The sequence below is a fragment of the Nicotiana sylvestris genome, chromosome 1 (assembly GCF_000393655.2).
Source record: "Nicotiana sylvestris chromosome 1, ASM39365v2, whole genome shotgun sequence".
In the NCBI taxonomy this organism is placed as follows: Eukaryota; Viridiplantae; Streptophyta; class Magnoliopsida; order Solanales; family Solanaceae; genus Nicotiana; species Nicotiana sylvestris.
The window spans coordinates 126,544,130-126,565,705 of record NC_091057.1 but is presented as its reverse complement, the minus strand read 5'-3'; positions in this window follow the sequence as shown (position 1 = coordinate 126,565,705).

The window sequence follows — 21,576 nt, the reverse complement described above, 5'->3', positions numbered from 1 at the left end:
AGAAAATGAAGATGAGAATCAGCAGCGGTAATAACAGTACAACACAGCAGCAACAATCCAGCAACAGTAACAACCCAGGAACAGAGTTTGCAAACCGGTGGAGTATTAATCCCAAAACAAAGCTTCAAGCTTTGATGACACAACAACAATTAATGCTAATTTCAAACAATGAAAGAAAGCAGAAGATTTTTTTTAGTTTTTTTTATTTGGAAGTTTAAATATTTTTTCGGAATTTTCTCTCTCTTAAATGTTCAACCCTTTTTTCTCTCTCTTATTCTCTTTCTGTCAGATATTTTCCTCTCTATCTGTATTTTTTCCCGTCTGTCTGTCTTTTTATCTGATTTCAAGACTTCCTATATATAATCTCATCCCATAAATCTTTTAATCAATTAAAATCAACCCATTTTCTCTACCAAACCCATTATCTTCCCACTCATCCCCATTACATTAAATAAATATATCACACCACCCCATTATATTTTGTCCCCCATGCCTAACATAAACAAATACAAGATTCCCCCACACTAAAATTTGTCTTGTCCCCCCTTTATATTAAATAACTATATCACAACCCACCCCATTTCATTTTGTCCCCCATGCTTCACATAAAAAATTACAAAATGTACAATTCCTAAACTACCCCTCCGACCTTACTGAAATTACCAAACTACCCCTGAACGTACTGCAAATTACCAAACTACCCCATCAGCTATAACAAATCAATTAATCACACTCAACCAAAATATAGCCAATATGACCAATTTCTACATAAATTCAAACAACAAATCTCATGAACATGATTTCTTCAACATTTCAACAACAAATCACATGAACATGATTGAACAACAAAGAACAACTAAAATTTTGATTGAACAATATTTTTAGCAACAAACCTATTTTCAGATTCAACAACAACAAACAAGTATATTCAAATTTCTAAATTCAATAATATTGAACTTAAAATCAACTCTAACAACATTACAACAACAATTCCTATATTAAACTTAAACAAGATTATGAAACAAATTCAAGAAATAATCATAAATGATAAACAAGAAATCAAACTATACAAATTTCGGATTCAAGATCAACCAAACATAATATGAACATGAATTAAATCTAAAAATAAAAACGACGGATTCAAATGATTAAAACCAACATACTTCCCTATTACAACTAAATTCTTTTAGGCAAATAACAAAACAAAACCTAAGAAGAAACAATTATGAATTTAAACTTGAACTTAACAATATTAACAATTTCTGGAAAATACATAAAATACATGAAACAAATTGAAGAAACAATTAATTAAACTTCAATTTGTATCTAACTAACATTAAACTAACAACATTTACCTAAACAATAAAACAAACATGAAATAAACATGAAAAAAAACTAATTAAATTTCCATTTAAAATCTGAAATTAATTCAACAAAACACATGAACAAACTAAAAAATTATTTCAACGATGAACAAACAAAACAAGAATTGAATCATTTAACGATTTTGGATCCGGAAAATATCAAACAAAAATATGGACAAAAATAAAACTTAGAACAACTAACCGATTCAAAACAACGACGAAGAAACGAAGAAGACGAAGGAGAAACAACGTTTGGTTGTAGCAGAAGCCACAACAATGGAGGACAAAGAAGCAGCAGCACGGCGAAGGATATGACGTGAAGCAGCAGCAGCCTGAAGCAGCGAGCAGCAGCACGACGCGGACAGCAATGGACGACGACATGGTCGACGTCGAAGCTCGTCCATGGCTGGACATAGTAGAAGGCAGAAGAAGCTGGAACGCAGCAATGACAGTGGCAGCAGCTGGAAGAAAATGAAGCAGCAGTGGCATGACGACGATAGTCGTTTGGAGCGAAGAACGAAGAAGAGCAGCCGCTGCGTGTGTGCTTTTTCTGTTGTGTATGTGTGTGTATGTGTTGACGTGTGTGTGTGGCATGAGGGTGAGGGGGAAAGGGCAGCCATGGAAGGGGGGGAAACCATGGGAGGGGAGCTTGAGGAAGAAGAAGAAAGAGAGAAAGAGAAAGGGGGGGGGGGGCGGGTAGTTTAGGTTAGTTTTTTAGGGTTTTTTGTTTTTTTGTTTTTTTTTGAAATGTGAGATAATAGGGGTGTTGGGTTATGGGGTTATGGACCAGGTCGACCCGGTTTGAAATGGACCGGGTCATGGGGAAGATTGGACAATTATTTGGGCTTGGGGTTGAAATTTGAAGAATGGCCCAATCCGATTTTTCTTTATATTTTTGCTCTTTTTCTTCTTTTATTTTTCTAGAACTAAATTATAAAAATACTTAAATTATTATTAAGAACTAAATTAAGTTATAAAAGCGCAAATTAATTCCCAATAACAATTAACGCATAATTAAGTAGTAATTAAGCATAAAATTGTATATTTGGACATTAAATGCTAAAAATGCAAACGATGCCTATTTTTGTAATTTTATTTTTTTGTAAAACAAACTTAATTACTAACAATTGTAGGATTAAATCCTACATGCAAAATGCGACATTTTTTATATTTTTATTAATTTAACAAATAAACATGCACATACAAACATACAAATAGTTACACAAAATATCACAAAAATTGCACACCAAGAAAAATTATTTTATTTTTGAATTTTTTGGGAGTAATTCTCATATAGGGCAAAAATCACGTGCTTACAGCTGCCCCTCTTTGCCCGAAGACACGAAGGGTTTTCGTGCAAAGATAAAGCGAGCGATTTTTGCCCATCCGAGTACTCCGTGTGAAGCATTTTTTTGAAAAAGATTTGACCGAACCTTTGCTTCAAAGGTTTCCTACATATCCTGGGCTAAACAGGAATCAGGTCAATGTAGTTCGGGAAATTTTGGTAGCTGGGACTACCGTTGGACTGCAATGTTACTGTTGTTGCATGCTATTATTATTGCTTACCGATCTCCTTGTTACACCGTGCTTAAAAAAAACAAGAAGCTAGGCTAGAGTACAATTTATTTTTGTTGCCTTGCTTCCTTGTCTGCTTGCATTTCTTTCGGTGCTTTTCTTCCGATGCTTTTCTTCCTTTTGACACATGGACTTGAGTTTATGCTGGGACCTCTTGTTGCAACCTTTTGCTTCCCGGTGCCGGAGAATTTTATTGTTTCCTGCTGGGGATTCCTATTGTAACCCTCTGTTTTATTGTTCTCTGACTTGATCTTGAAATGTATGCCTCTGTTGTATGGGCGGGCTCCCAACTTCAATACTTGAAATGAAAAGACTGAAATGTATTCCTCTGTTATATGGGCGGGCTCCCAACTTCAACACTTGAAATGAAAATACTGAAATGTATTCCTCTGTTCTGTGGGCGGGCTCCCAACTTCAACGCTTGAAATGAAAAGACTGAATGTATGCCTCTGTTCTATGGGCGGGCTCCCAACTTCAACACTTGAAATGAAAAGACTGAATGTATGCCTCTGTTCTATGGGCGGGCTCCCAACTTCAACACTTGCAATGTATTCCTCTGTTATATGGGCGGGCTCCCAACTTCAACGCTTGAAATGTAAAGACTGAAATGTATTCCTCTGTTATATGCGCGGGCTCCCAACTTCAATGCTTGAAATGTAAAGACTGAAATGTAAGCCTCTGTTCTCCAGGCGGACTCCTGATTGCTAAATTTGAAATGGAATGTCTCTATTCTCCAGGCGGACTCCTGACTTTTAAAATTTAAACTGTATGTCTCTGTTCTTCAGGCAGACTCCTGACATCAAACTTGAAAAGTATGTCTCTGTTCTCCAGGCGGACTCCTGATTTCAACAACAACTTAGGAGGAAATGCCTCTCCTATGGGTAAAAACAAACTTATGAGGAAATGCATCTCCTATTGGTGAAACTAAACTTAGGAGAAAATGCCTCTCTTATTGGTTCAACAACAACTTAGGAGGAAATGCCTCTCCTATGGGTAAAAACAAATTTAGGAGGAAATGCATCTCCTATGGGTGAAACTAAACTTAGGAGGAAATGCCTCTCCTATTGGTTCAACAACAACTTAGGAGGAAATGTTTCTCCTATGGGTAAAAACAAACTTAGGAGGAAATGCATCTCCTATGGGTGAAACTAAAACAAACTTAGGAGGAAATGCATCTCCTATGGGTAAAACTAAACTTAGGAGGAAATGCGTCTCCTATGGGTAAAAGTAAACTTAGGAGGAAATGCATCTCCTATGGGTGAAACTAAACTTAGGAGGAAATGCCTCTCCTATGGGTGAAACTAAAACAAACTTAGGAGGAAATGCATCTCCTTTGGGTAAAACTAAACTTAGGAGGAAATGCGTCTCCTATGGACTAAAAGAAACTTAGGAGGAAATGCATCTCCTATGGGTAAAATAAACTTAGGAGGAAATGCCTCTCCTATGGGTAAAACAAACTTAGGAGGAAATGCCTCTCCTATGGGTGAAACTAAACTTAGGAGGAAATGCCTCTCCTATTGGTTCAACAACAACTTAGGAGGAAATGTCTCTCCTATGGGTAAAAACAAACTTAGGAGGAAATGCATCTCCTATGGGTGAAACTAAAACAAACTTAGGAGGAAATGCATCTCCTATGGGTAAAACTAAACTTAGGAGGAAATGCGTCTCCTATGGGTAAAAGTAAACTTAGGAGGAAATGCATCTCCTATGGGTAAAAAAACAAACTTAGGAGGAAATGCCTCTCCTATGGGTGAAACTAAACTTAGGAGGAAATGCCTCTCCTATGGGTAAAAACTAAACTTAGTAGGAAATGCCTCTCCTATGGGTGAAACTAAACTTAGGAGGAAATGCCTCTCGTATGGGTAAAAACAAACTTAGGAGGAAATGCCTCTCCTATGGGTAAAAACAAACTTAGGAGGAAATGCATCTCCTATGGGTAAAAGTAAACTTAGGAGAAAATGCATCTCCTATGGGGTGAAACTAAAACAAACTTAGGAGGAAATGCATCTCCTATGGGTAAAAACTAAACTTAGGAGGAAATGCGTCTCCTATGGGTGAACCATTTCATTCTTCCTGAATTATTTACTTACCTGTGTTATCTTCCCTCGAAACTGTTGGAGATTATTTTGATGGGGATGACTTTTCCTTTTCTTCCTTACCCACTCTAGGTTGCCCGAAACTCTGTCGAGGATGCTTCTACATCTCGATGATCCACTGGGGATAACACTGTTGTGGATAACTCTGCTGAGTAAATATGTTATCTTACTCCTTCCAAAATTACTTCCTTTTGAGTAGGATGTTTCATTCCTCTGCAAACTACTTCCATTTTTTTCTTTTTTTTTTCTTTTTTTTTCTTGTTTTTTCTTTTTTTTTAAAATGAAAAGATTGAATGTATTCCTCTGTTATATGGGCGGACTCCCAACTTCAACCAACAAATCACCATTCTGTTCTTCAAGGGGGCTCCTAACTTCAACCAATAATGTCAAAAATAAAACGTCATTCTGTTTTTCAGGGGGGCTCCTGATTACTTAAAATTTGAATTGTATTCTCTTATTTTCCAGGTGGGCTCCTGATTGCTGATACTTCCATTGTATTCCCTTATTCTCCAGGTGGGCTCCTGATTGCTGATACTTCAACTGCTCTTCCTTGTTCTCCAGGTGGACGCCTGATTGCTAATACTCCAACTGCTCTTCCTTGTTCTCCAGGTGGACGCCTGATTGCTGGGGATAATACTACTGGGGAAGTCTCCTTTCTTCCCCTCCTTCAAATTCAATTTTTTTTTCAACACTGCTGGGGATAAAAGTGTTATCTTCTCGGGATAACGTTGTTGAGGATAACGTTGCTGGGGAATTTTATCCCTTCAAATCGATGCTTCATTCTTCTGGAAGCTGCTGGGGATGATAATGGCTTTTTGCTTTTCTGAGTACAAGTGTCATCCCTTTATTCTATCTGCTGGGGAATACTTCCTCCATTGAAACTTATTATGTTGGGGCAACACTGGTTCAAACACCACTTCCCTTGAGACTGGTGGTATCTTTATTCTTCCTCGAATGGGTACCTGACTTCCAGAAAATTTTCTAAATGAAAGGAAAATTTTCTGCCCCAGTTTGACAGTCTCCCTTATGGCATGCATTTCTGTCATCAATGCCATTTCCTTTACCTGTTTCAAATCAAACAAAATTTGTTAGTTTAAAACGTGGTGGTTGGTTGTGATACTCCTACTGGGATGGCTTTTCCTTTTCTCCTTCCTTGCTCTGCGCTCCACAACTTGTTGGGGATGATATTATTTGCTGGGGATAATCCCTTTCTGCTGGGGATATCCCTCTTCTTTTGTGGCATAGCTCGGAAACTTGCATTTTTCCGACCTTTTAGTCTCGCATGAATTTCTCCAAATCATGCTCACTGCTTTCCTTGCTTTGTTCATGGGCCTTGGCCTTGAGGTTTATAACCTTGGTTTTGGCAAGGATATCCCTCTTGACACTCGTCAATCCTTTTGTCAATTCCCTTTTGCTGGGGATATCTTTTTTGACACTGGCCTTGCGCTTGTTCCTTTCTGACTATACCACTTGGATGTACTAGCCAGATCTCATCTTGCATAATTGGAAAGCTGATGGCCTATTTTGAAATCATTTCCCACTGGTTCTGACCAAACAGACTCTACTAAGGATTTTTCTATGAAAGGAAAAGATAAAAGGGAACAGAATAAAAGACAAATGAAAAAGATGACTCTGTAACAAAAGAAACTATAAATAAAAACCTATCAAACGCAGACACCGACTCTAATGGTCATGACATGCATATGTGGCCTATCCTCCGTCGTCAATCGTCTTTCAAGACCTTCAATTGGCAATTCCCCATCTGATTCTCAATCTTATTCGACTTGTAGTGCCCGAAGGGTTTTCACTATCAAGTCTCTCTCATTTTGGTTTTTCTCTCAGCTTTCATCGCCTTATGGTGTCCGTGAAGATTTTCACCGATAAGACTCTCTCATTTGTATCACTTTCCAGCTGGGGATTTGGAGTGTTGCCGGTATGACTCTCTCTGCTGGAGATTAGAGTCCTTTCTGCTGTGGAACAGAATGTTATGTTCGCCGGTAAGACTCTCATTTGTCTGACTTGGCATCTTTTGCAGACTGGTCAGAAGGTCTTTCTTTGGACCGTAATGTGGGTTTTTGGACAGGCTAGAAAGAAAGGGTATTAAAGGCTCAAAAACAAATCAAATTTGGGGTTCAAAATTACAACCTTCGAAATCATATTTGTTTACAACAAGCGCAACCCTTGCCCCAGTTTCTTGCTTGGGGATTATTTATTATTATATTTTTTTATTACACCATGTACACTGTGACCATTGTGGCCATTATGCACCCTATGACCGAGCCGTGAAACGCCTACGTATCATTTTTGAGGAATCAGGTCAAACGTAGTTCCCAATTCCTCTGTTTTCATTTGACTTCCTTTTTTTTTTGTTATCATTTTTCTCTTCTTCTTTTTTTTCGTTTTTTTTTTATTTTTTTTCTTTACCTTCCAGGCTTGTATTTCCTAGTCGTTGCTATTGATTCCGAACGAGGGGTATGAAAGAAAATAAATAAGGCTCAAAGGGGGGTAACAAAGGATAAAATGTTTAGATAGCAGAACAAAATGTCTTCGTCATTCCAGTCTTCAAAACATGCCAAGCGCAAACAACACAATTGATCATAGATTTATAGTCTCTTCCGATGGTGATGGACTTGACAATTATGTTAAACACTTGCTTTTTTATTTGTCATTTCTAAAGCACCGTTGGGCGACACTCTCACTCTTATGAACGACCCTCATGCCAATTTGGCGAATCTTGCATTTAACGATTTTCTTTATTTTTTACATGCCCCAGTTCCACATGACTCGGGCTTCAAATAATCTCAAACTGTTCTTATTTCCTTTAAATGTTCTGATTGCCTTTCCGGGGTTTTATGATTAACTTTAAAGACTAGGCCCAAACTGTGTGCGCATGTCATGTTACTAGAATCGGCGCTGAACAAAATGATAAAAGGATCAAACAAAAAGATGAATGGAAATAAAAAGGACCAGATTTTGCATTAGATTACCGGTGAAATGGTTTGAATGACAAGACAAACAAAACAAACTAGAATAAAATTTTAAACAAACTGGACAAAACTTAAACAGACCGCTATGACGAAATGAAAAGATAAGAAGGTTTGACACAAGACAATATCCGGATTACAACCCTAAGAATAATCCATACAACAGAAATGACAACAAAATACGCCACCACAAGCTTCTCTCTTGCTAACCAAGGAACGGATCGTCCTCCTACTTTATCAAAATTGGCATCTTAGCCACTGAGCTTCGCATCAGTATTGTCCAGACCATTGCCAGCTTCAATATCATCAACTTTAGTCAACAAGTCCTAATAGGATTCGAGTGCTTCTGTTATCAGGTCTGATCCCCACAAAGTGTGCTTTTGGGTCTTGTATTTCCGGCTTACCACAAACCAACCACCTTAACTTTCTTTGTGATTCAAAACAAAATAGGTTAGAATGGACTCAGTCGGTCCTCATTATTAACAACATCTTTTCCTCTTCTTTTTTTCATTTTCTTTTTCATTTTTTTTTCGATTTTTTTTCTTCATTTTTTCTTTTCTTTTTATTTTCGATTTTTCTCATTTTTTGTTGTGGTCGAATCTTATGGAGATTGCCTACGTATCATGACCCCGCATGAATCAGACCGAGCGTAGTTCGTGACCAATAAAGATAAGCAATACTCAACATTTTTTTTTAATTTTCATATTAAAACAAACTGGGTTTCAAAGGTTTAAAGATGACCTACAAACTTGAAAATCAAACAACCCGCATATTCTAATCAAAAGATTTACAAACTCAAAAACAAACGGCCAGCTTCCTTTCCCCGTTTGTCAAATGCAACCAAACGGCTATTTTTGCAAATGTCGCCCCTTCCAATTCTCACATGAATTTTGAGGCCGGGGAGGATTATTTTATGACACTTTACCAACTTGTCCATTCTTTTACAAAAATAACCTTTCGACAACTGAAAGATACTCTAAGGCTATTTCGGCAAGAACGATTTAAGACGCGGCCGAAGCTGGCTCGGCTTATTATGAAAAAATTCAAACGGTATTCACCTGACCGCCGACTCTTTGTTTTTTTTCTTTTAAAATTATAATAAAAACCTGGTGTTGCAAACACGGCCCTTCAACGTCTCGGGGACGAAGATTTATAGGGTTGTGTGGGTCAACTAGACCAAAAATCCTAAACATGACCCAAAAGTGGTTGTTTATGCAAAGTCAGCCTTCCGGCGTCCCCTTCGGGAACATTCGGCTATGTCTTGATAAAACAGCGTAACCCGACTTCTTAGAAATTTGACATATATATTTTTGCTGTTTATTTTTGTAAAAGGGGAAGTTGGACATCACCCGACTTATTTATGACAATATTAAAAATTTTGACATGTTTTTTTTTGTTTTTTTTTTGTTTTTTTTGGCTTTTTTAGCAAAAAGGGGGTTGGACCCGATGAGGGTTGCCTACGTATCTCACATCCGGTGAGAATCAAACCCGCGTAGTTCGGGCAAATTAACCGAACTATTTTAAAACATGACTCTTTTCCATTTTTATTTTTTCCTGGCAAGATAATCTATTTTCCTTTTCTATTTTTTTGAAATAGACAAAATAACGATTATTTTTCCATTTTCAACAAACAATAAAAAAATCTATTTTTCCAAAAATAAAAGACTCTTTTTTTTCTATATTTTTTAGTAAAACAAAATAAAATATTTTCCTTTTTTTTCAAAATTTCGGCAGAGTTTCGCCAGTAATTGGTCATTGATTTTTTTCTAAAATAATCAATTAACTCGTTAACTGATATATTCTTTTTCCTCTTTTTTTATCCTTCAATTTTCCAACATTCCCGAGATTCAGAAACCGGTCAACATGCAAGTTCGAAACAAATATATGTACAGAGCAAGTAGGATGCATCAGAATGGTCTTTTCATTTCAGGTTGCTAGTCCTAGACGGACCCAACCCCTGTGTTGAGTCCCCTAAGTCAAATGCAACGTGATGCAAATAAGCGTTCCTACTAGGGATCCGGCATGAGGTTTCGTTATACTAGGTTTATAACCTGGGTATATGTTCTAGACTGTGTACCCGAGCGGACAACTCGAGTCGAGGAGGGGGCAACTTACCGGGAACCAAAAGGCCATCCGGCTTCGTAACTTATCCGTCCTCTTTCTTATTTCAGGTATTGACACTAACAGAATAGGGAGCCTCGACCAGCGAGCTTCTCCCCGGAGGTAAGAAGAGAAGGGTTTCGGCACAGTTTATATACAGTTCAGATAATATCAAAGCGGTAAAAGACAACATTTAGTATGTTATGTCAGAACATGCAATATATATCAAATAATAAAGCCAAATATAACAATTATTCTAAGCTCGAATTCTTGAACCCTGAACCAGTGGTTCTGGGTTTAATTTCCCAGCAGAGGTTTTGTTATACTAGGTTTATAACCTGGGTATACGTTCTAGACAGTGTACCCGAGCGGACAACTCGAGCCGAGGAGGGGGCTACGTACCAGGGACCTGCGAGATCGTCAGGCTTTGTAACTTGTCCGACCTCTTTCTTATTTCAGGCATTGACACTAACAGAATAGGGAGTCTCGTCCAGCGAGCTTCTCCCCGGAGGTAAGAAGAGAAAGGTTTCGGCACAGTTCATATGTACAGTTCAAATAATATCAAAGCGGTAAAAGCAGCATTTAGCACATTAGGCTCAAATATGTAAAAATCAGATAAAACCAAATATAACAATTTATCTAAGCTCGAATTCTAACCCTGAACCAGTGGTTCGGGGTCCAATAAGAATCCCCAGCAGAGTCGCCAGAGCTGTCACACCTCCTTTTCACATACCCGAGGGGGTACGTAGGGAGTTTTTTCCAATTAAAGGACAATCGAAACGGGATTTATTTATTTATTTCAGAGTCGCCACTTGGGAGATTTAGGGTGTCCCAAGTCACCAATTTTAATCCCGAATCGAGGAAAAGAATGACTCTGTTTAACAGTCTGCGCACCAGAAATCCGGATAAGGAATTCTGTTAACCCGGGAGAAGGTGTTAGGCATTCCCGAGTTCCGTGGTTCTAGCACGGTCGCTCAACTGTTATATTCGGCTTGATTATCTGATTTTATACAAATATGAACTTATGTGCAAATTTTATCTTTTTACCGCTTTCATAATTGTTATTATTATTTTTACAAGAATGTGAACATCGTTTAAAAATATGTCTTTGGATTGCGTCACATAAAATGCACCCGCGATCCGGAACGTATTTTTATTCAATGTTTTAGGATTTGGATTTGGGTCGCATAAATGCGCACCCGTGTTTAAGAATGTATTATTATTAAATCGTGCCTAAAGCGATTAGCGTATTATTATTTATGGGTAAGACTGTGGAATTCACTAAACAGTCCATCCCGAATTCTAAATACTCAATTAAATATTTATTGAGGGCCCCACAATTTTGTATTTTTTATTCGGCGAGGCTCGTCTCATTTATTTTTAAAAGACAATCCTAAAATGCCTACATTATTCTCTATTAAATTTGTCTCTACAAAATAAAATAAAAAAAACGTCTTAATTTATTTACAGGCTGAATTTGACCAATAATATTTAATTAAACAACATTCTTCCAAGTTCCAAAATGGTCTATTTTGATAAACTAACGTGTTTTTTGAGACATGATAATCATCCAACAATAGCGAATTAACTAGACGAAGTTACTACACCATTTATTTATTTTTAGGCAATATATAGGTAGTTCGTCCGTTAAGCTATCATCCGATGTTTCACTATATGTATTAAATATCTACATGATTCTGATTTTTTGCAAGCTAAATAATTTATACATACAAATAAAATTCAGAATATAATTAAATATAATTCAGAATTTCAACTCTTCATTTTTTCGTATTCATGCTTCATATTTCAGATTACAATAACCAGCTTTTCAGTTGTGTACCTGATATTGGAAGCAAAAGAAAATGAAGATGAGAATCATCAGCAGTAATAACAGTACAACACAGCAGCAACAATCCAACAACAGTAACAACCCAGGAACAGAGTTTGCAAACCGGTGGAGTATTAATCCCAAAACAAAGCTTCAAGCTTTGATGACACAACAACAATTAATGCTAATTTCAAACAATGAAAGAAAGCAGAAGATTTTTTTTTAGTTTTTTTTATTTGGAAGTTTAAATATTTTTTCAGAATTTTCTCTCTCTTAAATGTTCAACCCTTTTTTCTCTCTCTTATTCTCTTTCTGTCAGATTTTTTCCTCTCTATCTGTATTTTTTCCCGTCTGTCTGTCCTTTTATCTGATTTCAAGACTTCTACTTATATCACATCCCATAAATCTTTTAATCAATTAAAATCAACCCATTTTCTTTACCAAACCCATTATCTTCCCACTCATCCCCATTACATTAAATAAATATATCACACCACCCCATTATATTTTGTCCCACATGCCTAACATAAACAAATACAAGATTCCCCCACACTAAAATTTGTCTTGTCCCCCCTTTATATTAAATAACTATATCACAACCCACCCTATTTCATTTTGTCCCCCATGCTTCACATAAAAAATTACAAAATGTACAATTCCTAAACTACCCCTCCGACCTTACTGAAATTACCAAACTACCCCTGAACGTACTGCAAATTACCAAACTACCCCATCAGCTATAACAAATCAATTAATCACACTCAACCAAAATATAGCCAATATGACCAATTTCTACACAAATTTAAACAACAAATCACATGAACATGATTTCTTCAACATTTCAACAACAAATCACATGAACACAAATTGAACAACAAAGAACAACTAAAATTTGATTGAACAATATTTTTTAGCAACAAACAATCCTATTTTCAGATTCAACAACAACAATCAAACAAGTATATTCAAATTTCTAAATTCAATAATATTGAACTTAAAATCAACTCTAACAACATTACAACAACAATTCCGATATTAAACTTAAACAAGATTATGCAACAAATTCAAGAAATAATCATAAATGATAAACAAGAAATCAAACTATACAAATTTCGGATTCAAGATCAACCAAACATAATATGAACATGAATTAAATCTAAAAATAAAAACGACGGATTCAAATGATTAAAACCAACATACTTCCCTATTACAACTAAATTCTTTTAGGCAAATAACAAAACAAAACCTAAGAAGAAACAATTATGAATTTAAACTTGAACTTAACAATATTAACAATTTCTGGAAAATACATAAAATACATGAAACAAATTGAAGAAACAATTAATTAAACTTCAATTTTTATCTAACTAACATTAAACTAACAACATTTACCTAAACAATAAAACAAACATGCAATAAACATGAAAAAAAAACTAATAAATTTCCATTTAAAATATGAAAATTAATTCAACAAAACACATGAACAAACTAAAAAATTATTTCAACGACGAACAAACAAAACAAGAATTGAATCATTTAACGATTTGGATCCGGAAAATATCAAACAAAAATATGGACAAAAATAAAACTTAGAACAACTAACCGATTCAAAACAACGACGAAGAAACGAAGAAGACGAAGGAGCAACAACTTTTGGTTGTAGCAGAAGCCACAACAATGGAGGACAAAGAAGCAGCAGCACGGCAAAGGAGATGACGTGAAGAGCAGCAACCCGAAGCAGCGAGCAGCAGCACGGCACGGGCAGCAATGGACGACAACATGGTCGACGTCGAAGCTCGTCCATGGCTGGACGTAGTAGAAGGCAGAAGAAGCTGGAACGCAGCAACGACAGTGGCAGCAGCTGGAAGAAAAACGAAGCAGCAGTGGCATGACGACGATAGTCATTTGGAGAGAAGAACGAAGAAGAGCAGTCGCTGCGTGTGTGCTTTTTCCGTTGTGTATGTGTGTGTATATGTTGACGTGTGTGTGTGGCATGAGGGTGAGGGGGAAAGGGCAGCCATGGAAGGGGGGGAAACCATGGGAGGGGAGCTTGAGGAAGAAGAAGAAAGAGAGAAAGAGAAAGGGGGCGGGTAGTTTAGGTTAGTTTTTTAGGGTTTTTCATTTTTTTGTTTTTTTTGAAATGTGAGATAATAGGGGTGTTGGGTTATGGGTTATGGACCGGGTCGACCCGGTTTGAAATGGACCGGGTCATGGGGAAGATTGGACAATTATTTGGGCTTGGGGTTGAAATTTGAAGAAATGGCCCAATCCGATTTTTCTTTATATTTTTGCTCTTTTTCTTCTTTTATTTTTCTAGAACTAAATTATAAAAATACTTAAATTATTATTAAGAACTAAATTTAAGTTATAAAAGCGCAAATTAATTCCCAATAACAATTAACGCATAATTAAGTAGTAATTAAGCATAAAATTGTATATTTGGACATTAAATGCTAAAAATGCAAACGATGCCTATTTTTGTAATTTTATTTTTTTGTAAAACAAACTTAATTACTAAAAATTGTAGGATTAAATCCTACATGCAAAATGCGACATTTTTTATATTTTTATTAATTTAACAAATAAACATGCACATACAAACATACAAATAATTACACAAAAATACCATAAAATTGCGCACCAAGGAAAATCATTTTATTTTTTAAAATTTTTGGGAGTAATTCTCATATAGGGCAAAAATCACGTGCTTACACCACCCATCTTCACTACCTCTTTGAAGGACTTGCCTATGGCCGATACCAGATGGCCGAAGTAAGTGGGCTCCAGGGCCTGTAGAAAATAATCCACCATTTCGCTCTCTTTCATTGGAGGGTCAACTCTTGCCGCTTGTTCTCTCCAACAAAAACCGTACACCCTAAAACTTTCACTCGGCTTCTTATCAATCTTAGTTAGAGACAAACGATCTAGAACAATCTCGAGGTTGTATTGGAAATGACAAGCGAATGCTTGGGCTAAATCATCCCATGTGTACCATCTGCTGTGATCCTGACGAGTGTACCACCCCAACGTCGTGCCGCTCAGACTCAGGCTAAAGTACGCCATCAATAGCTCCTCTTTCCCATTGGCTCCTCTCATTTTGCTGCAGAATCCCCTCAAATGGCCCACTGGGTCTCTGTGCCCATCATATAGATCAAATTTAGGCATCTTAAATCCCACCGGCAGTTGAACATCAGGAAATAGACACAAATCTTTATAGGCCACGCTCACTTGGCCTCCCAATCCCTGCATGTTTCTGAACAACTGTTCCAGGCTTCTAACATTCTTGAACATCTCCTTATGTTCTGGGTTTTTATGTGGTTTCTCAATATCAACAGGGAGGTCAAAACGAGGAGTGTAGGAGTAAGGTTCCGGGGCATTGAAAGTAGGCTCCGGGGGATAGTATTGGTTATCTTGGGTCTAGAATAAAGGCTTACTGGAGAATCGATGGAGTGTCGTGGGTGGGGGTGCCACAAAAATAGGGGTGGCTGGTGGAGGAGGGTATGGAACTGGTTTGGGTGGTGGAGCTTGTGGTGTTTAGGAAGTGGTGCCTTAGTAGTGGTGGTAAATGGGAAAGCCTGGAGATGAGTCAACAGTGGGAGGTTCTTGGGATTGATCCAATGGCAGGATGAAAGTAGGGTTGGCGGGGTAGGATGGTGGGGAATGACCTTTTACCCATGCTTGGTACATCTCTGCCATATGTTGTTTCAGCTTATACAACTCTTCTTTCAGATTAACATCAGACTCTTCCCCCTCTCTTGAAGGATTGATAACACTTGCATCCAGTTCTTGGTTAGCCATGATCAACTTATTTTTGGACCTGGTGTTGTACGGATGAGTTGTTAGAATGCCAAACAAACTAACCACCTGCCTGATGATTTCAACAACAAACTTATTAGTGATTAGAGCTTAACAGATAGGCAACCGCACGTTAGGATGCAATGCACCTAAGCAGTTAACCATTTCTATTATGCATTTGATCGGTTGCTTGCATCGTCCCAGCTTTCCCTAATTTCCAGTTTGCAACTTCTCTCTTTTTTCACTCCTGCCTTTCTTTGCTTGATTTCCCGGTGTTCTTTATTCTCTCATTTTTTCTCTCTTGTTTTGCCATTGTTTCCTTCCACTGTTTCTTGTTTTCTTTTTTCCCCTTTTTTCCCTTTTTCCTTTTCTTTTCTGGTTATGATCGAATCCTATGGGGATTGTCTATGTATCATGACGCCGCATGAATCAGACCAAGCGTAGTTTTGGGAATAAGAGTAAAATAAAATAAAAAAAAAAATACAACGACTCATCCTAAAGATTTTAATCGTAAAAACTACAGACTCAAAAAGGGGGAATAACAAACTCCAACAAAAAGATGAAAATACAGACTCGAAAACAGACTAACTCCACCAAATAAAGTGAAAAATACAGACTCGAATGAAAATCATGAATACATCAATGTCTCAACTTCTCTAGGGGCTCGCGGGACATCAGTCGGTCTCGCCACGGGCCTATGCGCCAGATCCCTTTGAAGGCGCTCCAGGTCACTCATTATTTGGCGAACAAAAGTCAATACCGCAGCGAAGAAGGTAGATCCAGTCATGTCTTCACATTCGTGGCACTTCATGACGATGTAGTCAGCAATAGCTCTAACCCTCTCCCTGATGATACCCTTTTCTTGGAGCAAACACCCTATTTGTTGAATCCTAGCTTCTAGCACCTGGGCATCACGATGGTTTTGACCTTGAAATTGTTGCATATCTTTCTCCAGTTGGGACATTAATGCATAGCAATGTTCCCTTTCTGCTTTAAAGCTCTTAGCTTGCTTGACCATCTCATTTTCGAGGGTAGTTAGCCTTTTCTTCAAATTGGTGGTTCTTCCCTCGTATTTCCTTTTCAACTGCTGGACAAACTTTGTTCGCCCCTCTGCATTCTTCGCTAGCTGTGCTCGGGATCTCGCCAGATTACCCTCAGATTTTTCCAGATCATCCTCACACTCAGCTATTTTCCACTTGATACCACTTATAAGTCTTTCATCCTTTCGGCTCCTTTCCTGACTCTCAGCAGCTATTTTTATTTTTTGGATCTGTACTCGAAGGGCCTTGTTTTCTTGATCCAATTTCTTCTTTTCCCTTTCATCGGTCATGGCCTGCACACTTTTGTCAAATTTAAGATTCCGGATCTGACCCTCCAATTTGCTTATGGTGGCTATGTAGTTTGCCTCTTTTGCCAACCAATCTCATTGCTCCTGTGCTCCATCAGTGAATTGTTGGACATGAGGCCTTTTTACAGGCCATTCGGGCTCTAGATGGGTTTGGGACCTTTTACCGTACCAAGCTATGTAATTAGGCTCCAACTCGCCTCTGGATAGATCTCATACCTGAGTCTTTGGCTCTAAGAACCTACATTGATGCCAAATTCGACGCACCCTTTCTTTTGGGAAAGCAGTTTTTGGTTCTAATTCGATGACCTGCCGACTCAAATCCTCATCGTATGGGATGGTCTAGTACCTTCCTAACTGACGTAGAACTCTATGCGGGGCATAAGGCTGAATGCTCCTGAGATCCATCAATAGAAGAAAATACACCTCGGCCGACATATAAATGACTTCACTGACCGAGAGCCACCCGAATGTCCATTCAATCTTGTTTGCAGTCAGGGAGCTCAAGTGTGCAAACCATGCTTGCGTACCATCTGGGAACTCACATCCCTCCACCCGTTGTTCATGTTTTTCAATGGATTCAAGACCGGTCATGCCACAGTTCATGTACCTCGGACGGTGGCAAAGGTGTTCTTCCATACATAGTTGTAAAAGCATATTGCATCCTTCAAAAAACTTTTGCCCTTCTCGGAAGACGGCTAGAGCTCGCTAAATCTCTGCCAAGATCATCGATACAATGGTGCCATTTGCCTTTTTAGTCATGAAGTCGGCTATCCCCACAAGCCCCAACTCTATGTTTCCATCTTTTCTTGGACAAATCAAAACACCCAGGAATGCCACTATAAAAGCCAATCCTCGCCGAGTTTCCCACTTATCTTTGTTCCCCGAGTGAGTAAGACCGGTATCTGGCATCTCAAAACTACGGGGATTCCTGTAACGTCGGTACAAGAAATAGAATGTGCAGAATCCCTTGGCCAAATTTCCGTCCTGAACTTCCCGACTGATGCTTAGCAGGTCCAGAAACTTATGAGGAGTCACTGTTCTAGGTTCCACCGGGTATTGATTTCTAAGATTCCCATTGAAACCAGCGAAGCCCACTATTTCCTCAAGCATAGGAGTTAGCTCAAAATCAGGAAAATGGAACATATTATGTGTTGGGTCCCAGAAGGGTATCAAATCCTCAATTATATCCTTCATCGGCTTAATCTTCAGAAGGCCAACAAGACCACCCAAAGCTTTTATCATAATTTTTCTGCCGACTTCTCTCAAATCATGCCACCACATATGTAGTTCTAACGGGATTTCCTCGCGGACTGTGAAAGGTTCATTTTCAATTGTGCTCATCCTGCACATTTATTTAAGGTGATTGATTAAAAGACTGTGATTTACTTTGACTTAAGAGAAAAACACACATTTTCACAAAAATTAGAACAAAATATTCTTGCGAATACAGTTCTTCAACACCTCAAGATAAAAATTTAGGGTTGTTTTTATTAATCACAAAATTTTTGAAAAAGGACTCTAGGTAGCTATTCTGCAAAAATAGCCTTCTGGTGCCTTTTATGGCATTTTTGGCTATTTTGGACAAGAATGACGCCCCCTAATTTATTTATGAAAAAACAACGACAGTTCATATTTTTGGGTTATTTTGCAAAAGTAGTTGGACCCGATGAGGGTTTCCTACGTATCCTACATCCGGTGAGAATCAAACTTGCGTAATTCGGCCAATTTGATGCAACAAAAACACAAACTTTTTGAAATAGCTCCTTTTTTTTAATGAAAATTTTGATAGAGTTTCGGGGTATTTTGGACACCAGGTTTTTCACATGTGGGTAATTTCCTCTTTCTCACCTCATTTTGGTTTTTCTCAATCTTTCCCTTACTCTAGAAGCTGGTCAACATGCATTCCAAATCAAATAAGTGCGCAAGTAGCAAGCAAAATGCATCAGGATGGTCTTTTGATTTCAGGTGTACCTGTCCTAGATGGATCCAACCCATGTGTTGAGTCCCCAAAGTCAAAATGCACATGATGCAAATGAGCGTTCCTACTAGGGATCCGACATGAGGCTATGTTATACTAGGTTTAAAAATTTGGGTTTATTTGTTCTAGACCTAGCTTACCCGAGCAGATAGTTCGAGCTGAGGGGGGCAGCGTACCGGGAATACAGAAGCTTCACCGGCTTTGCAACTTATCCGAACCTCGTTCTAAGATTGGGATATGACTCTAACAAAAAGGAAGTCACACGAAGTGCACACTTCCTAGATGATTTAGAAGACTCATAGAGAGGAGGGTTTTGCAACAATTTATATACAGTTCAACAATATCAAAGCGGTTAAAAGCAACATTTAGCACATTAGGCCCAAACATGTAAATAAAACCAGATAACAAATAAAGCCAAATATAACAATTATTCTAAGCTCAAATTCTTGAACCCTGAACCAGATGTTCTGGGTTCTTGTCCCCAGCAGAGTCACCAGAGCTGTCGCACCTCTTTTTTCCTACACCCCGATAGTATAAGGGAGTTTTTTCCAATTTAAGTGACAATCAAAACAGGATTATTTATCCAATTCAGAGTCACCACTTGGGATATTTTATGGTGTCCCAAGTCACCAGTTCAAATCCATAATCGAGGAAAGATTGACTCTGTTTTAAGGAATTCTGTTAACCTGGGAGAAGGTGTTAGGCATTCCCGGGTTCCATGGTTCTAGCACGGTCTCTCAACTATTATTATTGTCCTAATCATCTGATTTTAAAACACTTTTAATCCTATGTGCATTTTTAAACTTTAAAATCGCTTTTATTTATTTAAAGAATTAATTCAAGTTTATTTAAAACATATCACAAGCCACGCTACATGAAATGCACCCGTGGTTCACGATACGTTCAATTTAACCTTGTTGAAAATTAGAATCAGGCCACATGAAATGTACCCCCGGATTTTAGTAATTGATGTGATAATTATATAATGTACGCACCTAAAGCAAAGTACGGGGTTCATTTTTAATATCTAAACTATAACAATTTTTAGGGCCATGGAAAGTTTAATTGATGGCACACCTCGATTTTAAAGAGTTAGTATTAATTATCTGAGGGCCATGGGTTATCTAATTTTGTTTATGGCACACCTCAAGTCTAATTTTAAAGGATATTTGAACTACTCTTTTGAGGGCCATAAATTATACGTTTGTTGATATGGCACACCTCGATTCACTTAACTAAGCCTATAGGTTAAGATAATTTGACAATTGATAACAAAAGGAGATACCCAAACGTTTAATTAATCAGCCTATTTGGGCTTATGCTTAGACCCAACAAATGATCAAAGACAAAGTTCACTTCAAACCCAGCGACAAACCGATAGATAGCTTCTTTTTAAGAGACTTCAAGTTTAGGCCCAATTAAGCAATTAATCAAGCAGCATACACATGCCTAGTACTAACAACATTGGCGAAGAAACTTGGGCTAGAGACTAAGCCTGAAAATAGAGGACAAGCATTATAGCCCTTGCCAAGTTCGACCTGGGCCAGCGAACAAACATTCTAATTTTCGTATCATTTCAACAACAACAAGATGTGGACACCAGGCTAAATTTGAATACTTTTAGGCCTGAAATTAAACTAAAAATTAAATCGAAAGCAATTTACAAACTCGAGTTGCTTGAACATGAGCGAGGCAGTGCTGAATAGCTGAGCCATTTTACAGGCCATAAAAGGGTAAACTAACGCAACAGTAGGCTGACTGAAGGGAGAAACAAAGCTTAGACCAGATTTGCTAAAAGAAACAAAATGAATGAACTAGTCTGATGAGTATTCAACCATAACCATAGGCAGCATTGTCAGAAAAAAAATCCCACAAAAACTCACAGATCAAACTAACAGAATTCATATTCCCCCATTTATGCATATTATACTAAGCATGAACAACTCTTAAACCAGACACATGTAAACAACAAACCAACAGGAGGTGTTCTTCCTGCAAATACATCAAACACGACAGAGTAACACCCCAAATCCAACCTTACAATGAAGTGTAATATGAAGGAAATACACGTAGTAAGGCTAAGCTAATAGAAGCATAAACAAATTCTAAAGGGCTGAAATAGCTATTCAGCAAAGACACTAGTAATTGTCATTAAATCTTCCACTTAATTATATGGTTTCACATTTTGCACTCCATATGTTACTCAAGAGCCAAGGCATGCCTCGAAATCAAAACAAAAGCAAATGAGTGAGAACTTCAAGCAGTAACAGCAACTCAGCACATCAACAACAGCAATACTCAATTCTTCTAGACCATTTTTGGACCAAGATGAACCAGAAATTCTTTGAAAGTTTTAAGCTATTCCTAACAATGAACCTAGAGAGCAATTTTCATCAATTTAAATTAAAATGATGCAGAAAAATTGCTGTATTTTTTAGAATATCCAAGGCTGCCACTGAAATGAGTCAAAGAAGTCTTTATATAGGCAGCCTTAGCCTGAATAACTAT